The following is a 13367-nucleotide window of genomic DNA, read 5'->3' as shown; positions in this document are numbered from 1 at the left end:
ATACTTCTAAAATGCCCATCAAACAGATCATCTTTCTGTACACACAATGAACCCTCAGTATATCAGCAAATGAAACAGCCAATCGGAAACTGTCGTCACACCTGAGTGCATATCCCTCCGCTATGAATGGGTTCGGTCTCCCGAGGGCTTCGTTTCGGGGGAAGTATGCCCAAGTACAAAATATTGCACTGCTGAATCGCGATTGTACGCTTATAATTTTGTTTATTTGTTTTTTTAAAAGCAGCAATGTATATTATATGTCATAAATAAGTGATAAATGCGTTTTAATTATGTTTGATTTTTTGGTTGCATGTGACCTTTAACATAGACTCATAATATCAAATTAGTAACTATTCATTGTCTGGTGTTGTGCAGTGTATATGTCAATTGAAAATTTACCTACTCCTATGTGAAAATAGTCACATGTTTACAAGATCAAGGTTATTATTTGGATAAAATGTGATTCGATTATCCGGGGTGATACCACTATAACTTGCTGAGCCCATCCATTTCATGTAAAACCCACATCCATAGCTGCTGATTTCTCGCGCTTGTCTGAATCAATCGTCCTTCAAATTAAGGTTTATTTCATAAATTTCAAATAGTTTGTATTTGTGTATATTTGTCATGAATATATGTACACTCCTCATGCCAGGCATTCAACAAATCTCTTTCATTACCATGATGATATCCACCAACATAGACCAATCACACATCGCGAGTTATGCACTCAGTTAAGTTTGATCCATTGAAAACCACCTCGGACAAAAATGTTGCTTTTCTATAAACCATACTTGTAGTTACAGTAAGTGGATGTATTCGCCATTAAAACGGTGTATCGAGACATAGGTTTTGGCCAAACCGACTGAAATCTTGATGGCGCCAACAGAGGTGTACACATTGAGAATGGTATCTAGAACAGATTAAAGTAACTAGACTTTCATAATCGCAGGGGTCCTATAAGTCCATGGAACGTTGTGTGCATATCATTTTAATTCTTACTTTGTGTCTTTGTTATGGGGAATTAACTAAGTATAAGGATGGTAGAATTCTCTTGTATCTTTGAAACCAAATAACATGTTCTGCAAATGCAGCAGGAGTAGCACATCTTCAGAAACACATTCAGATGATTAATTCCCTTGACGCTGAGATCACCACGGTATTTTCATCTTCCTGTGTTCCTTGCGTTATTAACAACTTGATAGGTCACATGTCATGCTGACGAAGTTGTTACTGAGATGAATATGATAAAAGAGACATTGTAATAAATTCTCATTTTCTTTGACAACTGACGTTCTTTATTGATTCATGAGAATATTACCAGCCTTAGGGAAACACAACATTCATTCTTCTTCGGGTAATTTGTTACATCAGGATTCCATTTCTGTTTATACTTGACATTCGCAAGCATGTACAATTGTTATCTCCGACCATTCATAAATGAATATATATTTCCAGTGCCAAAGATGCTGCATTACATGTTCAAAGGCTTACAGATTATTGTCTACAAACATACTAATACACGAACGTTCATTCAGCTGTAGGAATATACATCCCCCGTGTACCTGTATCTCTGCAGGCTTCGGCAAGTATCAAAGCCAGATCAATATTACTTGTGGACATTAAATGCCCCAAAGTATCTTAATTCTTAAATCAGAATCTTAAAATATACAGGAACAGGTTCCTTATGAAGGACATATTCGGTTGTCAAAGGAAGGACATTGAATGCAAAAGTATTTCCCAGAAATGACCATGAGGTACCCGGATAAAATGTATTTAGTTAATGACTGTATAATCTGGTTCCCGTGGCTCCTTTCACAAAGCAACCTTAAATAAGGTTAACCTTAACTCCCATTCTTTAACATTGCACTAAGGTTTCCTAAAGCAAACCTTAAGTAAGGTTAAACCTACCTCGAATTCTTTAACATTGCACTAAGGTTATCAGAAGCAAACCTTTACTAAGGTCAACCTTAACTCCCATTCTTTAACATTGCACTAAGGATATCAGAAGCAATCTTTACTAAGGTTAACCTTAACTCCCATTCTTTAACACTGCACTGAGATTACCTTTAGATTTCGGTAACCTTAGTGCAATGTTAAAGAATGGGAGTTAAGGTTAACCTTAGTTAAGGTTGCTTTGTGAAAGGAGCCTCTGTTCCACCAGAGGAGGTGTATGAAACCAGAGGAGGTGTATGAAACCAGAGGAGGTGTATGAAACCATGCACGTGTTGTATTAATGAATCTCAGTAAGCACAAATATCAACATCCTCACAAACTGTATCAGCTGTCAAGAACAGATTGTGATCATGTTTGAACTTGACCTCAGCAATTGGAACAGTGTCAGTCTCTTTAACAACAACACGCAGTATCAAACGTATGTCAAGATATATGTTACATGGCAACTGCTTTTAACGATGAGTGCGACCAAAACGGAAAACAAACCACATCTGGTTATGAAGCATCGGGTATCATCGTCGTGTTGAAACAGACGGTATATGATGATCGCTGTGTGGGTAATGAGGCAGCTGTTTGTCTTCATGGTTGACGTCTCTGGGTCTCCGGTGATGTTAACATCAACACTATAGTTACAGGGCACGGTGAACGTAACACTTTGACATTTTGATGATGTCTATTGATTGAAGAGAGATCTATATGTGGTACGGGTACCTGCTAATAACAGAGGAAAAGGGAACACGTGTCTCGAGGAACTTTGAGCATTCTGCTTGTACGTATCAGAAATAAACTTCCATCCTCTCTGATGTTAAATTTTAGGTTAGTTTGTCTGACATTTTCTACCTATCATGGAAACATCATGTCAGAACTGTAAAGTCACTGTGGCGAAATATTAGGATCAGAGGCGATGTCACTTGAGAATGTCAGAGATATAATTTGGAACAGCCGCCAGTAAAATGAGGTGAATGGTCCATTAAAGGAGACCAGAAAACATTATAAATTTTCCTCAGTTAAAACTATGACATTTACTTTAGATTTAAATGCAATTGCATAATAAGGCTTCAGTGTAGCAATGTTTTGTGAGAATTTTCGCCAGGCTTCCCATGACTGCCTGTAATTGTGCTGTATCGTTCTCACTGCAATGTTTCACTTTTTCACTGAAGCTAAATGTGTCCGGATTAAAAAAAACTGGAAAATTTTGTAATATGAAGAGTGCTTGAAAAGCCAAAATTCTGCCCGCACTGATCGAGACCACGACCCATATGTCAGTAGAGGTTCCTTGTACTATATTTAGTTCCTTGTACTAAGGCATTCTTTAAGTAAGAGTAATCGACTTGAAGTGCATGACTTCCTGCAGGCACATTTTGTTATTATTAGTTAAATTCGAGACTCCGCCATCATCTTAAGGCGTCTGTTCGAACTCGGGGAGTAATTACTGGTCCAAATATACGCCGCCGACAGTGAATTACAGGCTGTGTGACTGCTCCACGCTGCTAAACAGTCAGATTGATCTTCATATTTTTTGCCTACCAGGGCAGAGATCGCGGCTGCATGGTGGGTATCATGGTGTGAGCGACTAATACTCAATACATACAAAATACGAACTTCCTTAGTGTGGCCTTGGGTTACTCTTAAGCCTGACTCAGAAATCAAGGTATGAAGGTGAATACAACATTTTCACAGGACAAGTCGGTTTGCCCTTATCTCGGTCAAACAAAATATGTGGAACATGTCTGTTCTTTGTTTTGCAGTTTCTTGTTGACTAAACAGCGGCATCAGTCCAAGTATACCATCAGTAGTTGAATTTAGAAGCATTGACCTATTTCCAAAAGGTACTTTAACATACTAGCACCAGGCTTGTCCCCGGGCCTGATTCATTTATTCGCTTCTTTCGACCAGAATCCCCTTGCCGGGAACCGTTTCTAACTATAAGTTTCGAAATGAATTTTTACTGTAAAACGGAAACAGTGGACTGTTAAGTCAAACACATGGTTATGTCATCAATTGAGATGTCATTGATAACAATTGTTTTATCTAGTATTGTACTTTATTCAGGTGCGGTCATATTACTTGTAACGATCTGTGTTAGAATCGATATTTATTGATAGTTGAGTGCGGCTTGGAACTAAACTCACCCACTAACTCACTATTACTTGACAAGAACCAATTGTATTGACATAAAACAATTGTATTATGGTCACTGAGAACTTAAGAAATAAAAGTCCGAATACATATCAGTCAAACATTTAATGAAGATATTGAGTGGTTTACATCCTGTTTCACATTGGACGAGAAAACATCAGAAATAAGTCATGCTTGAAAACAAGATTGCAGTATGCGTTATGGCAAATGTTCGTGTCACTCCATATGTGACCATATTTATATTCTTTCACACCGTTTTCATTTGAGACCTCCTAAATAATCAGGCAACAATTTCGTGAACGATCAGGTTTCCGTCAAAATTCAATAAAAACCAAAATCCAAGAACCCCCCCCCCCCCACCGAAAACCCGTCACCCCCCCCCCCAAAAAAAACCCAAACAAAACAAACAAAACAAAACACCAAAGAATTAAAAACACCGCCTCCAAAAAACAGAACAAAACAAAGTCCCCGAGACCAAAACAAACAAAACAAACAAAACTCAAATTAACAAACCAACAGACAACCAAAAATAAAACAATAAAACTGAAAATTCAAAAGAAACAAATAAATAAAGAACAAAATAACAAAACAAACAAAACGACGAAATAAAACAAAAACAGAATCCCAAAACAAAAACAACAAAATTGTAATATCCCTCCCCACCAAGTAAAAATGGAAAAAAAAATCACACCAAAAACCCAAGAAACAAAACAAAAAAACCAAAACAAAACAACAATCGAAAGAAACAACACAAATTGACAGAAACAACATCCACCAATACAATGACCAAAACTACCTTCCCCTACTCCTAAATCAAACCCCAAATCCCCAAAACAAAAGCAAATCAAACACAACCCCAATAAAGAAAATTAATACAGATAACAAAAGAGTGTTAAAAAGCCGACCACATTAAGCTCCTCATCGTGTGATCTTTAATATACTAAAACTAACGTGCGTTTACCAAATAACAGTATACCATTCAATAACAACATTTCACTGTACCAGAGTACCCCTTCAGTGACTCCTCTCACAAGTCACAAGTCCAACAAGCAAATACACGAGTTTCCAGTCCTTCTTCATCACAGTAACTACTATAGAATGCTATAGTAATACATGCGATTCAAATACATCTACCTTTTTGATAGCACCAGTCACGTCACATTAAGATACCGGTGTTATGTATTCCGGCCTGACCATGTAATAATGGAATTCATCATACCAATGTCTGTTCGTGGAGATGTCACGCCTACCAAGTGAGCTGGTTCTGATGAAAACGTTATTTAATTGAAGTTTCAACTAAAAATGTGGAAAGACACAAACGCATCCCTTTGTATAAACATTTTGGTTATTCTTCTTAATAAAACACACAGTTCATGCTCAAAGAACCGATAACCTTTAGTAAGAAGTATGGCTATGTCCGCCCATCTTTTATCCGACTCTAGGGGTTCATGTAATCATGAACGTTTACTTTCGTAGTCACCTGCAGATAATATTTTCCTCGCATTTTCTTCTGATGTCGCCGGCAGCACTTCCGCTTGAAAAAAAACCTGTATGTTATAGGTCCCTTTGAAAGCATGGATAACGTTCTCCTGAAGGGAATATACGACTTGGAAGCAGAAAGAGAATTGATATCTCAGTGGACGTTAACAGATGTAATTAAGAAAGAGCATTGCTGAAGTGTACATAGTTTGTAAAGACAGCTATCATTCCGAGATGTCTGATCAGATAATAGGGCAAGTGATTTTTGTTTACTGTATTTCAGGGATGCCATGGGGTGCCTTAATGTGGCATGAAAGTTTAATTTAGGTATCGAACTCACCTCTTGCTTACTTCCAGTGTGTGACAAGGTTTCAGGACTATCCGCGAATGGTTGAAAGCGCAGTTGCTGCAAACGAACATTTGCTGAAGATGCTATCTATTACTCATCAATCCCCTGTTCAAATTCTGGCTCTGAGCGTCCGACTGCCTCTTTCCTGCTTGTGGCATCTCACTCGAGATCCCACATAGGTCTATATTTCCATCAGTGCATGATCTCCACCCATGAAATCCCATTCCGAGCTCATGCAAATGAAGTAGTTGCGATTGGAACACAATGGTACTCAAAGCGTTCTCCTCTCCTTGTAATGACAAGTGGGAGATTAGGAATGACATTTCATGTTTGTATTGAACGTAGATTTAGAATGTTGAATAATTTGGCTTTCATTCCTTGATATGGTACAGTGAACATCTAATTTAAGACAAAAATGAGAAAAAAGACTTCAAACATGTAGATTAGTCACGTTAACGTTAAAGTTATTACCTTTGTAAGATGTGATTCTGTAATCCGGAAGATACCAGTGTAACTTTGCTGAGTTCATCTGTTTCCCTCTACAGACATACAGCAACTGCTGACTTTTGATGCTTGCAAGGATCGTCCTTCCAATGGAGGTTTGATTGATATATTTCAGACAACAGAATTTCTTTATACTTATTATGAATGTACACAGTCCTCACCCTGAGCATCGTTCAGTTATATTGATTCGAGCTCAATGTCATTTCACAAATCCAACAAAATCCTTCATTACCACCTATACACTCACTTAACTGGGTTCGTTGAAAACTACCGAGGAAAACACTTTGCTTTTTCTTTTAACCATGCTTGTAGCCCCAATGAGTGGACTTACTGTCGTTTAAAACTGCGCGCAAAGACTTTTAGGCCTCCAAGGCGCCAACAGAGGAGCACAGAGGAGAATGGTATCTACAAAAGATTAAGTAAATAGACGCTCATTATCGCAGGGGTCCTATAAGTCCATGGAACGTTGGATGCGTTTCCTGTAGTTCTTGATCTGCTAAGAGAAATAAACTGAGTGGGAAGACGGGAACATTTTCTTGTATCTTTAAAATGAAATAACATGTTCACCAGATTCAGCATGAGTGGTATATCTTCAGGAACGTATTCAGATGATTAATTCCCTTGAATCTAGGTAAGCTGGGTTAGCCGGAATATAAACATGACTAATTTTCATGTTTTTCTTCTTACAGACGCCATGATTGCCATAAAACCACTGTATCTCGCTGTCATATTTAAATTTAGGACGGTGTTGCAGGGGCATGTTCATGCAAACGATTGTGTTTATCTTATGATCTTTTATGATCTTAAACAAATCAGAGTCCGGTTTATAGTAAAATCGCCCCAGTTCATACATACTTTCAGTATTGATTCTTCAGAATATTACTGGGGTTAGTGAACCAAAGACTTCACCATTCATGTGTCGTCAGATAGTTTATTATCCAGCATTAAGCTGCTGTGAGGCTTTAACATTCGCAAACATATGAAATGATTAGAACTAATCATTCATAAATTCATAAGTCTTTAATGAAGTGGGAGTACATTTTGTAAGATGACGCTTGTGAGGGCATGGACAACGCCTGGTATGTTATATCTCTTCTGAAGATCCAAAAATCTCCTTGATTCCTTCTGCTATTTTCTGTGGACATGGTCTTGGCGCTGGGCTCTTCTCCAGTGTAATTGTTGCTCTCGTCACCCTGAAGGCCAAAGTTTGTAAGACCCATTCACAGTGTCCTTCATGTTGCCTCTCCAATATTGACAATACTGGGGTCGGCGTCAAACAGCACTCAATCTCTCATTAATTTCCAGTGTATATGCAAGAGATCGATATTTACAAATATGTATAAAAACAAATCCTCGAATGTGAAAAACACCGTTTCCAAAGAACAAACAATCCCGATTATGTACCGGAATAGATACATCTAAAAAAAACAGGATCATATGAATACGTTGCCGATGGATGAAACCAGGTGTTCGGCATAGATGGCACCAAGACATGGAAGCATAACATTAGGAGTCTGCTTCATCGATGTCGGTATGGCTGGAACTGGACTTTTAAGTGTGTATCATCACTTCTTATATACCGTTAACTCAGCCTATTAAAGGCGTATATGCATACATTGTATTTATATACATTATTTCCATTTGTACTATTTTGAAAATGCAAAGAAATATTTTTTGAAATCTTTGCAGAATGCAGAAATTGACAAACTTTAGTGTTCATAGTTTATAAATGTATGAGCGTATTTATAATTGTCGATTTCAAAGTTGCAACAGTCAGATACCCACAAAAGAAATGAAAGATAATTGAACAACGACTGGATAGGGTAAGACGTCTAGGGCAGACTCAAAACCCTCGAGGATGAGATTTAGATAATGTAAATTATTTCTGTAATTCTGTATTTTCTGTAATATTCTGTAACTTTTATTGGAAAAGCAACATATGATGGATATACCAGAAACGTTCTGACATTTCCAGAGGAGAAATCGCCAGTGTGTTTGTGCAGGTTTCCAAGCATCTCTCATCAGAACCTGAAGGTTGATACATGGAATACATCTCGTTAAGCTCTGAATCTCAGTTATCCAACTGCCTTCCATTGATTTACCCACCTGAACTTGAAATTAAGGAGGTACATGAGACCTGTTTCATATTATGATCTGTGCATGAAAATTGAAAGTGATAAAAACTCTCCACGCTACATTCCAATATGATATGTGATGATTTCCACTTTCCAATAGTCAACTTCCCTTTCATGTCGAGCGATGTTCCAACGGCTGTTTACACTTCAGAACTTTTGAGGTATAATTGAGCGTGCTCTTTTGAAAGATATTTCAAAGAGCGCCATACCAGTCTTGCTTAGAAGTTGTTTAATCAAGGTTACAGCCTTCAAGGCCTCAGTAAAGGTATGAAGAAGTTTCACTGAACACATGTGGAGGAATTGTCAAAATTTGATACCTCAATTAGAAAAATTATGTCCGTTATGCAATTCCCTGTTTTAACTTATTCCACACATCCCCGGACTGTTTCAGGTGAACCATTGACTCAACTAGCCTATCTTTATGGGGGATGCCACAGGTGGGGTAGGGTACGCTCACCATTTTTTCCAACACTTGCGACCATCACTATTTCATAGTAATTCATTAACGCATGCTCTGTCATCGCATCACTGGATTGTCTAATTCAAACAGCTATGATACTGATGAAACATATATGTTCTAAAAATACGGTCACAATTGTATAATTGATTCTGCTTTTTGTAGAAATTTCTTACGCATGTGGAAAGGGTTATGTTGTTTCTGTGTAGGAGAACGACAACATATCCATGTGTTGTCGAAATCTGCAGTGGGTCAGTGGTAACGTCCATACCTTGCTGTCTGTTTAGAGGTACATTGTAAGAATAGCTAAAGTATCTCACCCATTTAGAATTCGCAGTGAGTGAGAGAGTAACAGACATTTTAGCCTTTTCGTGACGAAAACATTGTAATGTTTTAATGAATGAAAACAATGTAATATACTTACCTGTCTGCAAACGACAGTAATATAACATGAATGTCAATAGACATAAATAAATCTAAAACCTCATAACTATAGCTAAATAGCTATAGATTGCCAACGCCCTATTAGGGACCATGTGAACTGACAGTTTACTTCCTGCATGGGACCTTGCTGGATTTATGCCATCCCCTCAACTTTTAGGAATTGTGGACTAACTACACAGAAGCCTCAAGTGATAGGACATGTATATGAGTCGTGACACAGATATTGCCTGATTACACACTGTCTCTCACAACATGATCCCAGGAGCTGAATATTGGAGAGTAAGTGTTTTTAAAAAAACAGTCCAATTATACCCGCGTCTAGACTAGAGGCCCCAAACCTGTAATTTACTCTCCGGAATCTTTAATCGAATCACTGTGAGCTCAGCATCTTGAGTGTGCGCTTAACAATACACTGAGCCAAGGGCGATGTTCCCGGAATTCGCTTAATATTGATAAACTTCATTTACGAAATAACACGGAATGTCTGGTAGAGACGATAAAACAATGTCTTTGGACCAATATCGACACTGTAAATTTACTTTTATGTACCACAGATAAGTATGCCTACTATGAGACATATTGAAAGTTAAGAGGAACGACCACTCTCTTCCTCCTAAATCAGCAATATTCCAGCTACACGTATATGATCCATAATTAATCGAGTCAGGACAAGACAATCCACTGATCAACAGTCTGAGCATCGATCTGTGCTGTTGGGATATAATGGCACGTGTTAAACAAATCAGCGGGCCTTACCACCCGATCCCGTTAGTCTTCTCATACAATATACATGGGTTACCGAATTTCTAACTCGGAGCTTCATGGGATCGCTCTTAGACGTTGTTTCGCCGTTTGTGTCGTAGTACCGACGATATCTGGGATCTATGTCTAACAGGGAGGACAGACATGGTATCCTGCATTTAGCTGTCGCGGACAATAGAAGCCTGAGTCCAATATCCTTGTACATTCTGAAATGCTTCAGCAACATTCGTGCAGAAATGGGCGTGTCACATAGTACACATGTGGGGAATCGAACCCGGTGTAACCGGTCAGAGTATACCCTGTCCTTGGCTATACTCTGGGTTTAACTGGGCTAGCCCAGGGTATAACCTTTGAATAATAAAATCCTTCGGAGACTCCTCAAATTCAACGTTGTCTATGTTGTGAGGTACTGGCAGAATGCTGTCAAACGTTTCAGGCGACACGAGTCTGGTTGTCAATGCATAGCAGCTAACACACCAGCAGATTCATGACGGCAGATAATATAAAATTACTCTTCTAATATTACAGAAATAGAGCGTCTGTATTACGTAATGGAATCAACCTGCACTTACTAAACTAAACATACACAATCAACGCCATATTTCCCATGTAAACTGAGTCGACCAACAGCTTCATCGAACGCGGACCTTCTGACGTTGGGAGAGTCTGCCCAGTCTGTCGTTTGTCACTATGTAACATTCTCCCCATAAACATATACAATTTCCAAACGCACTTCCGTGGGTCACTTTGAATAAATACAGATTCTAAGAATATATCATCGATCATCTACGAATCTGGGACTAAGAACCACAACCTAAAGGTCCTGCTCAGGCAATTACAGGTCCAGGGGCTACGACATACTTTCCCCATTAGTACCAAAATGTCAGGGACTTTTGTAGATCAATATCTGATATGCCTACCACACATGCACGACATGGCGATTGACATTACCTATTCCAAATGGAGCAGCCCCAAACTGGGCCACATGGAAACTCAAAAGCGTATCACAGATGTTCTAGTGCAGTCTTGTAGCTGAAAATACAGTGCTGGTCTGGAAAATATGTTGTCTATCCATGTCACCTTGCTGTATAAATTTCCTCCGATATATTTGCCATATCAATCGATCTCTGTTACATACGACTGACTTGTCGAATGCCCGGGCTAAATATCCAAATCAGATTGCCTGTAAGGTGTGATACCGCCCACAACCTTGACACAATCATCCCTACTCCGATGGTGGTCCGCAGGCAAGTTTTAGGCCATCTGTGAACTGGAGGCAAAACGTTGATTCGTTCGCAAATACGGTTCACCTGCGTTCCGTGATAATGCCTACCCAACCATAATCTTGGAGGAGGTTGGGTGTTGGGTCATGTCATTCGCAGTTCCACTGCATGTCATGAATAGAGTCGTCTTGAACGACAGCTGTTGAACCGGGGCATTATGACATGGAAACGTAGGGACTTAAAATGATCCATGTACTCAGATCCAGTTGTCTGGATAGTTGTACGGGATCTCAATTACCTGTTTGTGTGATTGGCAATACCACATCTCCGAGGATGATAAGCTCCTCCTCCAGATCCCATTATTGTCGATCTGTTCAGCCTATGTACATAATGTAGGTAAGAAATCCACAGCTCCCGTGAAAATTGTGCATCCGAAATAAGAACTCAGAACAATGGCAAATTATTATATATTCGTTTTATTTTACATTTCAACATAAAAAATACGCCTAGCCAAATACTAACTAAAGGCTAAAGTACAACTTTCCTCCTTTCATTTTGATGATGAGACGGAGAGCATGGACCGCGACTAATGTCGCCTTGCACAGTATATTTCCTTCAATCAATACGTCAACACGACACGATGTAATGAAGTATGTTGGAGGTCTTCCCTCCAGACCTCTCTTCCATTCGATCATTCCCTAATCAATGACATAATATTAGCAATAATCCTCACAGTGTCACCAACAGCCTTTCCTAATCTCTCACTTATCACTACAGGCACAGTAAAACGCTGTGAGGAGTATTGAATTTCAATCACAATTAGTCGATTTGCACGTGCTCGGAATGGCGTTTTGTGAGTGGAGATCATGCATTGCTGGAAATATTAACGATTGAGGGATCTCGGCTGAAATGCGGAGAGCAGGAACGAGGCAGTCGGACTTCCAGTGCAAGAAATCTGAGCATGGGCTTAAATAGTACGACATATTATCTTTACCGACTGTACAATTACAACGTCTTTACCGACTGTACAATTACAACGTCTTTACCGACTGTACAATTACAACGTCTTTACCGACTGTACAATTACAACGTCTTTACCGACTGTACAATTACAACGTCTTTACCTACTGTACAATTACAACGTCTTTACCGACTGTACAATTACAACGTTTGTGCTTTCAGACCTGCACTTATAGCCCTGGGGCTCAGACATGTATTTCTCCCACACTGAGGTGAAACGTCGTTGCTGAAATTATGAGTTCAATATTAAGATTGCATTAGTGTGTATGGCGTTTGTGGAGCATGAAGTCAGCTTGCACAAAGACTATATGTTAATCGTACGGTTTCCTTCAAGTATGCCCACATAGTGACTGGGAACAATAGAATAATCATCATTTTCATAAATTCTAAAATGAATAAATTTACAAATCACTGGCTTTACTCTTTGTCTAAATTGATAATTACGCAGTATACCAGCCATTTTATGAATTGATTAATGAGGCGACTATCAAGCTATTGTTGTAGGTCGAGGATGTAGAGTCTTAAAGGAAGGGCCCATTTTTTGCTTGGGAGATGCTTGCATTGATGCTTTATTTTGACGCAGGTTTATCTCGTCCTTGACTGTCTTCTGTTTATGGCTGTGCTTGTGATGTATTGCCTAATATTTACTAAAGATACAGCAACAATTCAGTGAATATTACGTCTTGATTACTTGATTGTTGTAAAAAAAAGTGTTATGTGTTTTTACTTAAAACACATTTTGCATGTTGCATTGTTTTCATGTCTTGATCAGAAGGGGTGTATTGGTTTCCACGTGCAGATGACTCAGGACTAGTTTGTTCTTCTCTGCCTCTTGACTTTGCCATAGAAGGAGTACAAATGTTTTAATAGGAGACATAGTGTCCGGTTATAAATTTGCT

This window comes from Haliotis asinina, chromosome 11, assembly GCF_037392515.1.
Source record: "Haliotis asinina isolate JCU_RB_2024 chromosome 11, JCU_Hal_asi_v2, whole genome shotgun sequence".
NCBI classification, from domain to species: Eukaryota; Metazoa; Mollusca; class Gastropoda; order Lepetellida; family Haliotidae; genus Haliotis; species Haliotis asinina.
This window is presented reverse-complemented; position numbering follows the sequence as displayed.